Consider the following 11477-nt stretch of genomic DNA (forward strand, 5'->3'; position numbering starts at 1 on the left):
GCTGGGTGCCCTGTGTCGACAGGCAGAACCCCACTGCCCGCCCCTCTCAGACCCGCCTCTGCCCGCCTCGATGGTCCCCGCGCACTCAGCCAGCGGCCTCTGCTGTGTCTGCTGCTCCTGCTGGGTCTGCTGCTGCGGCCGGTTACCCGTGAAGACCACGCCGGGCACCTCCAGAACCCCAAGTCCGCGGGAGCGCACGCGGGCCCTGATGCAGGACTTCCCGCTTGTGGACGGGTGGCTGCAGTGTGTGCCGGCTGCTGGGGGCCGCTGGGGGCCTAGCCTGGCCCCGGGCAGGGCAGGAGGTCCGGAGCATGCAGAGCTAGTGGGGAGGCTCCCTCCCACCACCCCTGGATGTCCTCTCCATCATCTATGGATGCCCTTCCCCTTCTCTGTCATCCCCTCCCTGGTGGGAACCCCTCAGCCCAGGCCTCAGCTGCTCCTAGTATAGTCTGTGTGACAGTGGGAGGTGGGGGACCCACAGGCTGGCCCAGGCCAGGCAATGTGTCCTGCCTCATCCCAAGACCTAAGGAGCCCACCTATTTGCCTTGACCTCCCTCCAGCCACAACGACATGCCCCTGGTCCTGAGGCAGTTTTACCACCACGGGCTACAGGATGTTAATCTGCGCAATTTCAGCCATGGCCAGACCAGCGTGGACAGGCTGAAAAATGATCTCGTGGGTGCCCAGGGACACACAAGGTGCCACCATGGCTGCTGGGGAATGTGGGGCAGTTTGGGGGCCTCAGAGACCACAGGTTAGTCACATTGGAACTAAGTTACCATAGTGACCTAGAAAGTGCCATGCCATGGATGCTGGGGGAACAGGGGTCACAGTGAGCCAACCTGACGGGCATCCAAGTACCACAGAAAAAGCAACGCATTACATGGGACTTCTGGGCACACTGAGTGTTGTGCCAGCTGAGGAGGCTATGAGAAGCCCAAGGAGCTCCAAAGCCCAAACTAAGCCCTTGCCTTCCCTCAGTTCTGGTGAGCCTACGTCCCATGCCGGACCCACGAACGCGATGCTGTGCGCCTCACCCTGGAGCAAGTTCACCTCATCTGCCCCATGTGTGCCTCCTATTCTGAGCTGGAGCTTGTGACCTCAGTTAAAGGTAGCCGGGGGACTTCCCTGGTAGTCCAGAGGTGAAGACTCCACGCTTCCACTGCAGGGGCCTCGGGTTGGATCCCCGGTGGGGGAACTAAGAGCCCTCATGCTGCGTGGCACGGCCAAAAAAACAAAACAAAATGGTAAAGAGACTGGTCGTGGTAGGTGTTAGGGACTTCAGTTAGCTACCCCTGCCTCTGAAAATGATCATCTGACCTACCTGCCCCCAGCTCTCAACAATACCCGGAAGTTGGCTAGCCTCATTGGTGTGGAGGGCGGCCACTCACTGGACAGGAGCCTCTCCATCTTGCGTACCTTCTATGCGCTGGGTGTGCGCTACGTGACACTCACCCACACCTGCAACACGCCCTGGTGAGCACAGTGCAGATGGTAAGGGCCCAGTGAGGCAGGGGTCTGCCCAAGATCACGCTGGGGCCCAAAGCAAGTTTATCCCTGGGATCCAGCCCTGAACCTGGGGTTGGGAGGGGAATGGAGGTTTGCAGAACAAGACTGAATCCCCAGAAGGGCCCTCCTACTGCCAGGCACAGCCCAGTTTGGGTCCCTCCTCTTGCATCAGGGAGTTGCAGGTGTAGATGGTTCGACACAACCTCTTTCTACGCTCTTGTAGCCAAGTCATGGCCACCAGTCAGACTGCCTCCTGGCCATCCTGCAGAGCACAGAGCTCAGCAAAGGGTATCCACCCCTTCTACAGCAATGTCAGTCGGCTCACCAGCTTTGGCGAGGTAAGGACCCGGCTTCCATACCCTGCCCCACATGAATGTACAGCCCTGCCTGTTCCCTACAGATAAATACACACAAGATAAATGCAGCCCTCATGCCCTCTCCCCATCCTGTCCCTGCAGAAGGTGGTGGCAGAAATGAACCGCCTGGGCATGATGGTGGACTTGGCCCATGTCTCGGATGCTGCGGCACGGCGAGCCCTACAAGTGTCACAGGCACCTGTCATCTTCTCCCACTCAGCTGCCCGGGGTCTGTGCAAGAACACTCGCAATGTTCCTGATGATATCCTGCAGCTTCTGGTGAGAGACTGCCCTGGCCCTCAAACCTAAAGCAAGAGATTCAAACCAGGAGCCCTTGAACCTGAGCCTCTTCTCCCTCCATTTCCTCAAACGCCAGGTTAAATATCTTCTGCCCCCAAAACCCACGGTCCACAGCCCCTGAACTCTTCAGCCCTAGGTGGGGGTCTAGGTGGTAAGATACTCCTCCAAACCCGGAAACCCAGGGCCAACACACCACCCAGACCAGGGCTGCGGCTCCTCCATTCACACAAACCCAGAGAGGAGATGACTCTGACCTCACAGCCAGGGCTGAACACCTTCCTCACAGGGGCCGAGAGAGTGAACAGGCAGCTGGCTGTGCTGGGGGCCAAGCTGACTGGCCACGGGTCCGCCCCTACAGAAGAAGAACGGTGGCATCGTGATGGTGCCCTTGTCCGAGTGGGTGCTGCAGTGCAACCCGTTAGCCAACGTGTCTACTGTGGCAGGCGAGCCTCACCCTGGGCTCTCTGAAAACTCGGATTTGGAGCTGAAGCTGGGTCCAAATTTAGGGAGGACTTCAGAAGAGCCCCAGTGGTTTGACCCACCTATTGGCAATAGGTACAGCACCCAAAAACCCAAGAATGGACAGTACACAGCACCTTGGTGCCATGTGGAACTGGAGCCACAGAATCAAAACTGCGATACGGATGGGTATCAGGGAGGCTGTCAGACACTGCTTTATGTCAAACACATAAAGAAAATATCCACTATCAGAACCGTTGGTTGACTGACTTTTTTTCACATCTTTCTGACAAAATTCGTGAAGTTGTGAGTACCACAAGCATCATTACACTTCTGTTCAAGATGTAATCTCAGGCTCACAATCATTGTTTAGCTTCTGTATATTGCAGTGTACATAAAGATATGTATTAGTCTGGTTGGGCTGTTATAGTGAAATACTATAGACTGAACGACTTCCACAGCAGAAATTTATTTTCTCACAGTTCTGGAGGGTGGAAGTCCAAGATTAAGGTACTGAATACCATAAGAATTGGTTTCTGGTGAGAACAATCTTCCTGGCTTGCTGACGGCTGTCTTCTTGCAGTGTCCTCACACGGCCTTTCCTCTACGAGCAGAGGGAGAGAGATCTCTGGAATCTATTCCCCTTCTTATAAGGACACCATCAGTCCCTGTCAGATTATTACCTCACCCTTATGACTTCAGTTAACTTCAGTTACCTCCCTAAAGGACCTATCTCCTATCTTCTACAGTCAATTTAGGAGGGGCTTCAACATATAATTTTTCGGGGGACACAATTCAGTCCATAACAACAACTTAAGATAGCTTTCTCTGATTTTCAGTCTTTCACTAATACCTCCCTCTTTGTCTACGAGTTATTCAAGTTTCCTTAAATTTTTTTTTTAATTTTCTTACATTATCCCTTCCCTTTAAATGCTGTCTTCACTTCTTAATTGGCATTTCTTGCAAATGAAGGCACCTTTCCTCACAATATATTGATTACTCTCCCCACTGTAACACAGCGTCTTCTCCCATGACTTTCCTGAAGTGGTTCCACTTTTGTTCATAAAAGTTTAGCCATCCAATCAGATGCTTTATTTTCAGTTCCCATAGCATTTTGCCTTTGGGAAACAACTGACTCCATTAGATGGTGCTTCTTTTAAAACTACCTTCCTTTATGTTTTATAGCAATCTTATGATTTCTGTTGGCATACCACCTAGCTTCTTTCTGATCATTCTTTTTATTTTTAGTTTTCAGTTGTTACTCTCCTCACTCCTTAGCGTTAGATACTACATACAGTTGGCCTTCTTCTCATCTCTTATATACTCTCTCTCTTACTCCAGCAGCTTTGTTTACCATTTAATATATTATCTGCCAGGCGCCTTCCATCTGTTACCAACATCTCTCCCTCTTTGTCATTTCAGCCTTCACTATGCTCTCTGAGCTCTCATAGGCAGATCTATTGAACACAGGAATCTCAGTGGAAAATACGAGTACGTTATTTCTCTACTGAGTAAAGCCCTTACAGATCACATGGTCCTGATCCATCTTGCAGCCACCTCATCTGGACTATTTGACCTCCCATGTCACAATAGCAGAGGACCAGACAAGAGGGACACTGGCTCCTAATGACCTCAGCCCAGAAGTGATACACTTGATTCTGCTTCTTTGCCACTGGCCACAACGAATCAAAGGAAAACAGTTGAACTACAAAGGAGGATGAAAAATGTAGATAAGCACATAGGATATTTGATGAGTGCTATCTCGAGGTGACATCACCTCCCATCAAACTTTTATTTCACAGAGAAAACACAGACTATAAAGCAAAAACACCCCAAACTACCTTCTTCTCTTTACGTCCAAGAAGAGCTTTTCGACATAGTGTATAAATACCTAGTCTCACTTCCTCAGTATCTTCCATTCATTTTCCCACCTCATTGGTATTGTTAAGGTTTTCCTCTTTAGCGATTGTATTTTGGCCCCCTCCCATTAAAAAGCTGCCTCCCTCCCATTAAAAATTACTCTTGCTTGATGCCAAGTAATTCTCTAGTTACCTTTTCTCTCTTCCTAATTTCACAGTGCAGTTTATCAAAACTTGTATTTATTCTCATTGTCTGTATTTTCTTATCTTTATGTACCTCGTGACTCACACAATTTTGCTCTTTTCTTCTTACTTATCTGCACTGGAATTGCATTCACCAACATTTAGTTTGTGATTAAACTGAGTGAATATTGTTTGGTCATTCTGTCACCTTTCAGCAATAGTTGATTTTGTTGATCAAACTTGGCATCTCAGAAAAATCTTTCACCTTCACAACAGTAGCATCTTAACCTGCTACTTCTTCCTCCTGCCTCTGGACATCCTTATCTCTTTCACTGGGCACTCTCACTCTGCCCTCTGCCAAGAGATGTGTATTTCTCAGAAGCTCTCTTCTGCCCTTGATAGATGGTCTCATCTACTCTTGTGATTCCAGCCACCATATATATCACAGATCTTGACCTAAAACTTACATCTCTCTCTCCTGAGTCTCTTACAAACTTAACTAATTGCCAACTGAACAACTCTGCCCAAGTATAACATGGACACTTAAAATTAATTATGTGATGTTACTGAACGATTAATTTTACCTTCAATACTTAACTTCCACTATTCATCTCTCTACATCATTTAGACCACCACTATTTGTACACTTGTCCAAGTTGGATACTGGGGGAACACTCAAGACTCTGGACTCTGACAACCCTCAGAATGGGAGAAAATAGTTGCAAACGAAGCAACTGACAAGGGATTCATCTCCAAAAAATATAAACATAAATAAATTTGTAAACTATATAAGCAACTCATGCAGATCAATATCAAAAAAAACAACCCAATGAAACCATGGACGGAAGACCTAAACAGACATTTCTCCAAAGATGGCCAACAAACACGTGAAAAGATGCTCAACATCACGAATTATGAGAGAAATGCAAATCAACACTACAAGGAGGTATCACCTCACACCGGTCAGAATGGCCATCATCAAAAAATCTACAAACAATAAATGCTGGAGAGGATGTGGAGAAAACGGAACGCTCCTACACTGTTGGTGGGAGTGGAAATTGGTACAGCCACTAGGGAGAGCAGTATGGAGGTTCCTTAAAAAAACTACAAATAGAACTACCATATGACCCAGCAATCCCACTACTGGGCCTATACCCTGAGAAAACCAGAATTCAAAAGGAGTCATGTACCAAAATGTTCATTGCAGCTCTATTTACAATAGCCAGGAGATGGAAACAACCTCAGTGTCCATCGTCAGATGAATGGATAAAGAAGATGTGACACACATATTCAGTGGAATATTACTCAGCCATAAAAAGAAACGAAATTGAGCTATTTGTAATGAGGCGGATGGACCTAGAGTCTGTCATACAGAGTGAAGGAAGTCAGAAAGACAAAGACAAATACCGTATGCTAACACATATATATATATGGAATTTAAGAAAAAAAATGTCATGAAGAACCTAGGGGTAAGACAGGAATAAAGACACAGACCTACTAGAGAATGGACTTGGGGATATGGGGAGGGCGAAGGGTAAGCCATGACAAAGTGAGAGAGTGGCATGGACATATGTACACTACCAAACGTAAAATGGATAGCTAGTGGGAAGCAGCCGCATAGCACAGAGAGATCAGCTCGGTGCTTTGTGACCACCTAGAGGGGTGGGATAGGGAGGGTGGGAGTGAGGGAGATGCAAGAGGGAAAGATATAGGAACTTATGTATAACTGATTCACTTTGGTATAAAGCAGAAACTAACACACCATTGTAAAGCCATTATACTCCAATAAAGATGTTACAAAAAGAACACTTGTTTTTTCTTTTGTTTTGTTTTTTGTTTTTTTGTTTTTTACCTTTTAGTTTAAATTTTAGTTCCTGCCCCCAAACATCCATTAAGTCCCCAGGAGAAGGAAAAGGGGATGTGACTAGCAATAGAGAGAAACTTCCTTCACAACAATGGCCATGGCAAGCTTAGGCACTTTTGGTGAAATCTCTCTGGGAAGTACTGGCAGAGGAATAAAAGGCAAACTGACACAGAAGTATTGCCTGGTGTGCATTTCCAGGCTCTGCCTTCTTTCTCATGTCTTGGCGGCAGGTGGAGGAAGAGGAGAAAAGGTTAAACTTTTGTATCAACCGGCAGAATAAGCTTATAACATCCTCTCACTACCTCTGCATGGGTTCTAGTCTCTGCAGCACTACATAAGCTTTGCCCAAAGTAATGAACAGTTGAAAGTCCCATGTAATACTTCACCAAACAACTTAAAAATGCTTGCACACTGGAAAGGATTCAGTTGCGGAGAACACAAATGGACCCAGAGCAACTTTTGCCAAAAGAGAATATTGTGCTAAATGTACAGCCATCGCTCTTTTCCATATGAAGAAACAGTCAGAAGGATAAAAGAACTTGGTCAAAAATCACACAAGTAAGTAGGACAGAATCTGGTCTGTCTGTCATAAGGGTTGTGTTCTTTAACCACCAGGCTAGCTCTTCCCAAACCTGATTCATGCACAGAATAACTATACACCTCTGTTTGCCTTGAATATTCCCTGTTTATACGTATGCCTGCTGCAGTTTTTAATATTGCCCACTTTGACTCCCCAAAGCAACCAAGAACTCACAATAATTTGGTCACTCTATCCATGGACCACTGTGGTGGGACTGCCCAGGAAGCTTAAAAGTGCAGCCTCCCGAGCCCTACTCCAGATCTAGATAAGTTTTCTTAGGGTTGGCTCAAGAATCCAGGTACAAGTCTTTCTCGGTGCTTTTGTGAGTCTCTCGCTCTCGTAAGTTAATAAACCGTTTATTCCGCCTTCCCCAGATGCCCAGCCAGGTCCTGTTAAGGTAGGAGTCCCCCCGCCACATCACAGGGATGCTCCCAGTCAAGTAATCTCTGGAGCCGTGGAGAATCTGAATGGTCTCATGCTGGCCCACCTGCCATGACAAACCTCCTCCAGAGCATTCCCTTTCACAGTTTACATTCTACCACTCCCAAAGGCAGTCCGCTCCAATGAGGCCTGACTTCGTCTGTCCTAACGTGTACCCGCTGATTCAAGCAGTTTAGGAAGAGAAGGTGCTGTGCTTCTCAACCACGGTGGCCCAACCTCTAAAATGGTAGTCGAAGCAGTCTCTACCTCCTGGGAACAACGCCTCTGCAACAGCCCCATTAAACGAGTGTCCCATCTTTGCTTTTTCAGGGTGGGGGTCGGGCAACAGGGAGTCCCCCTCCTAAAGAAGGTTCTCTCTCATTGCCACACTATCAGAGGCTGCCCCAAATGTGCTTGCTTCCTGTGGGCCTGATCAGGCTAAGGGCAGAGTTGTCTCTTTCCTTCTCTGAGGCGGACCAAATCGTCTGAGTAACACCTCTTCACACTGTTGACCATGTTTCTCACGGGGGCTGCTGCTGAGTCTTTATCTCATCCTTTCATGGTGGAGAGACAGAGGATTCTAATGACTTTTACTTCTAGGGGAGAGGGGCCTGGAGTGATTATGTTGTCATTTTGTATTATGTCCTTTTGTCATGAATTTGTTTTCAATTTCATGTTCAAATGGGCCCACCATTCCCACTTTGTGAGGTCATTCAGCACCCGCATTTTGCACCTTTAACATCTCTCTCAGTATCACTTGGAAATGTTTGAAATGGCAGGAGCTTGTCCTCATATTCCTATCAGCTGTAAACCCGGAGCCCCGACATGAACCTAACCATTGAGCAGAACACCTCTCCACTACCTGTGTACCACTGCGAAGGCCCCTTAACCTCTTGGTTTCTTTAAGTCCTCAGTTGTAAAAATTTCAGGGTGCGATGAATTTATATTGGGGGCAGGACAAGGTCGAGAAGAGTGTGTCTTTGCTTTTATTCTTCCAAACTGGAATGTCTTCCCTCTCTTCCCCATGGGTCCAAATCTCACTTGTCCTTCAGGCCCACTGCAAAGGAGCCTTCCCTGATTCCCCTGTCCACACAAATCTCTGCCTCTTAGGCTAAGTGCCATACAACCTAGCTGTCTCTTACCTTAATCTTGCCTCTCAAGCCAATCACAGAATGTGGGTCTCTCTTGCCCTCCTGTGGCCCCTGGGGCTGTGCCAGACCACCAGCACGCCCCACCTGGGGTGTCTACTAGACTACGGCATTGGTGGGGAGGCCCAGCTGTGAGGGGCCAGGCAGAGTACCTCTGCCTCTACCCTGTTCTCCTCCAAAAAACTGCCCCTCCTCCTGAAGCCTGCCCCTCAAGTCACAGGTTCCATATATGACCTCACTGGGTAGTGATGCCCTCACAGGCCTTCTCACAGATTCCACGGTAACAGATTCCATGGTAACTGACAACCAAACAGATTCGTATCTGGTGGAGGACTGGTAGGGAAGTTTCTCTGACTATCAGAGACAATGTCTGACTTCATAGGCTATATATACTCAACCCTGTGCTCTGTTCCCTGGCTGGGCAGTGCAGCAGGTACACCCAGACCGGCCACCTCCACAGGAGGTATGGGATACAATCCACCTCACCTGGCTGGCACATGTTTTTGTGGGGCCTGCCAACTATGTACAACTGAGCACACTCCCACATGTAAGTAATACCAGTGACCTGGGACACCTTCAGGGACCCACAGGGCTCACTGCTGAGGACAAGTGAAAGGTCATCCCTGGACAAGTGTGCAGGACGGTTCTAAGCTTTATAATGTAGCCTTCCCCTTTGGGCTACAGGATGCTTCCATTCAGACCCTTTCCTGAATGGCCTCTTAGCAAAAGACAAGTGCATTTTTGTTGGCAAACGGTAAATGGAGCAGTTTGAGGAACAGGGCCACAATTAGAAGCACACCTTCAAACCCAGGCACCTCTGTGCTGTCATGCAGACATCTCTATCGGTCCTCTCAGACACATCCCATACTGAGTTGCTGAGTACTCGGGGACAGGGTGGTGCCATATTGATGGGAAGACCGGAAGAATGAAGGGGGGGGTGATGAAGTGCTAATGAGACGGGAGGGCTGAGGAGATGGTGTCCCAGGAGGCTGCGTTGATGTGAGCCTAGACTTGGTACCCAGACCCCGGTTCTGAGTCTCCTGATCACTCTGCCTCAGTATTCAGCCTTGTTCTAATCTAGATAAAAGTACCAGAGGGCTAGAGTTCAGTGTGGTTGAAACAGGCGGTATAACTGGGGCCCAAGAGGGGTTGCCAAGGTGAGAGGGGTTCTTAACAAATTTGTATTAGATTATTTCTTTCCAAAACTTGAAAGACATTTCCATTAAAGCCTCAGAAGTGACAGACTGCAAGAAATGTTTTCTCTGTTGTGGAAGGGAGAGATGGAGAGGATCATGAGTGCAATTTCTTTCGGGTTCTACTGTTTTCCCTGGAAACGGTGAAGAGACTTCCTCATCTGCTGCAGCCGTAGGCGCTAGGGATTGCTTTTGCAGCCAGTGTCCCTTCTCTAGGGACTCATAGAGGTGATGGGCCAAGGCTGTGTTTTGGATGTCAAGTAGATTAAAGGTCTTCAGCCAGAAACTGGGAGAGACATGAGAGGGGGAAATTGTGGCAGGAGACTGTGCACAGCACAAGTGACTGATCAGTTCTGCTTTTCTTTGCAGCAGCAGTGGCTCCCGTTTGTCCTCCCACACCCGGGCACTACCATGTCCTCTACCGAGGGTGTGGAGAAACGCAGTTGGGCTGGCATGGGGAGACATACTGCCTGGTTGGTGGCTACCGGGCCTACGGGGATGTTCCTTTGGCCCCACCAGCAAAGGTGGAAGCAGTGAAGCCAGTCCCCAGACGTGCGCCCAAACGAAAGCACTCTTCAGAAAGTTCGGACGAAGAGCTGGGCTGCTCCAGACCCAAAAACCGGCGATTGGAGCATGGTGGACCTGCTCCCTGAAGCAAGAACAGGATGGAGAGTCAAGCAGCATGCACCCTGCCCCGAGGTTCACATGCTCCTTTACTGCCAGCCCTTTCTGTCCCCAGTGGGGTCCCTTACTGCTCAATAAAATGTTTGTGTGTAACACATTTCTAGGGTCGCCAGTGCTCAGACTTAGGTCACTACCCCTGTGCTAGGCACTCCTGCCACCTGGGAAAGGTTCCAAAGGTGGAACAGCTCCAGGGGGTGCCAGGGATCACAGCAAAAACTTGAGAGGCTGGGGATGAAGGAGTTTGGGCACAGTCCCTAAAGCATCTCTGTGGTTGAGCTTCTGTGAGAAGGCACATCCCCAGAGAGAGAGAGAGAGAGAGAGAGAGAGAGAGAGAGTGTGTGTGTGTGTGTGTGTGTGTGTGTGTGTGTGTGTGTGTGTGTGTTGAGGAGAGGGGGTCTCTAGAGGAGGCAGCTAGGGGGAGGGCCTGAGGCTGGCAATGGGGAATGGCGTGCAGCCTCTGAGTAAGCACAGGCACTTAAGCCCTTGAGGTTTCTGGGAAAGCTAGAGCCACAAGGGCCACGAGATAAGGCAAGTGTAGCAGCAGAACCCAGGTGCCAGGTCTTTCCTCAGAACCTATACTTCTCCACGAGGCCGGGCCTTCCACGCTGAGGTAGGAGGGATCCTGGCCAGAAGGTCAGCCAGCAGCTCTGGGAGGAAGATTGCTGCGGTGGGGACTCTGCTGCCATGGAAATCACTTCATTCCCTTCCACTCAAATAGCCTGCTGACTGGCTTCCTGCTCTGTTGAGTAAAAGGGTCGCTGACTCTCCCCAGAAGGTCGTTCAGTTCACATCCCCAAAGTCCCTCTATTCAGGCCCTGGGGAGGTGTAGCGACTCCTGAGGGCGCTCTTTCCTGAGGCTGGCTGACAGAAGTGGGGGAGGTTCCTGATAGTTCCCAGGCGCTAGTTGAAGTCCCCAGAGAAT

The 11477-nt window shown here is 48.9% G+C and overlaps 1 pseudogene across 1 annotated transcript; it reads left to right on the forward strand.

Annotated features, from left to right (window-relative positions):
• Positions 1-570: 570 nt before the first annotated feature.
• LOC309797435 (dipeptidase 2-like) lies at positions 571-10524 on the forward strand (annotated as a pseudogene). The gene is made up of 7 exons: positions 571-730; positions 992-1111; positions 1335-1476; positions 1778-1847; positions 1968-2144; positions 2524-2608; positions 10241-10524. The product of its transcript is annotated as a dipeptidase 2-like (transcript).
• The last annotated feature ends 953 nt before the right edge of the window (positions 10525-11477 follow it).

The sequence above is a fragment of the Mesoplodon mirus genome (assembly GCF_964341445.2).
Source record: "Mesoplodon mirus genome assembly, contig: HAP1_SCAFFOLD_530, whole genome shotgun sequence".
NCBI classification, from domain to species: Eukaryota; Metazoa; Chordata; class Mammalia; order Artiodactyla; family Ziphiidae; genus Mesoplodon; species Mesoplodon mirus.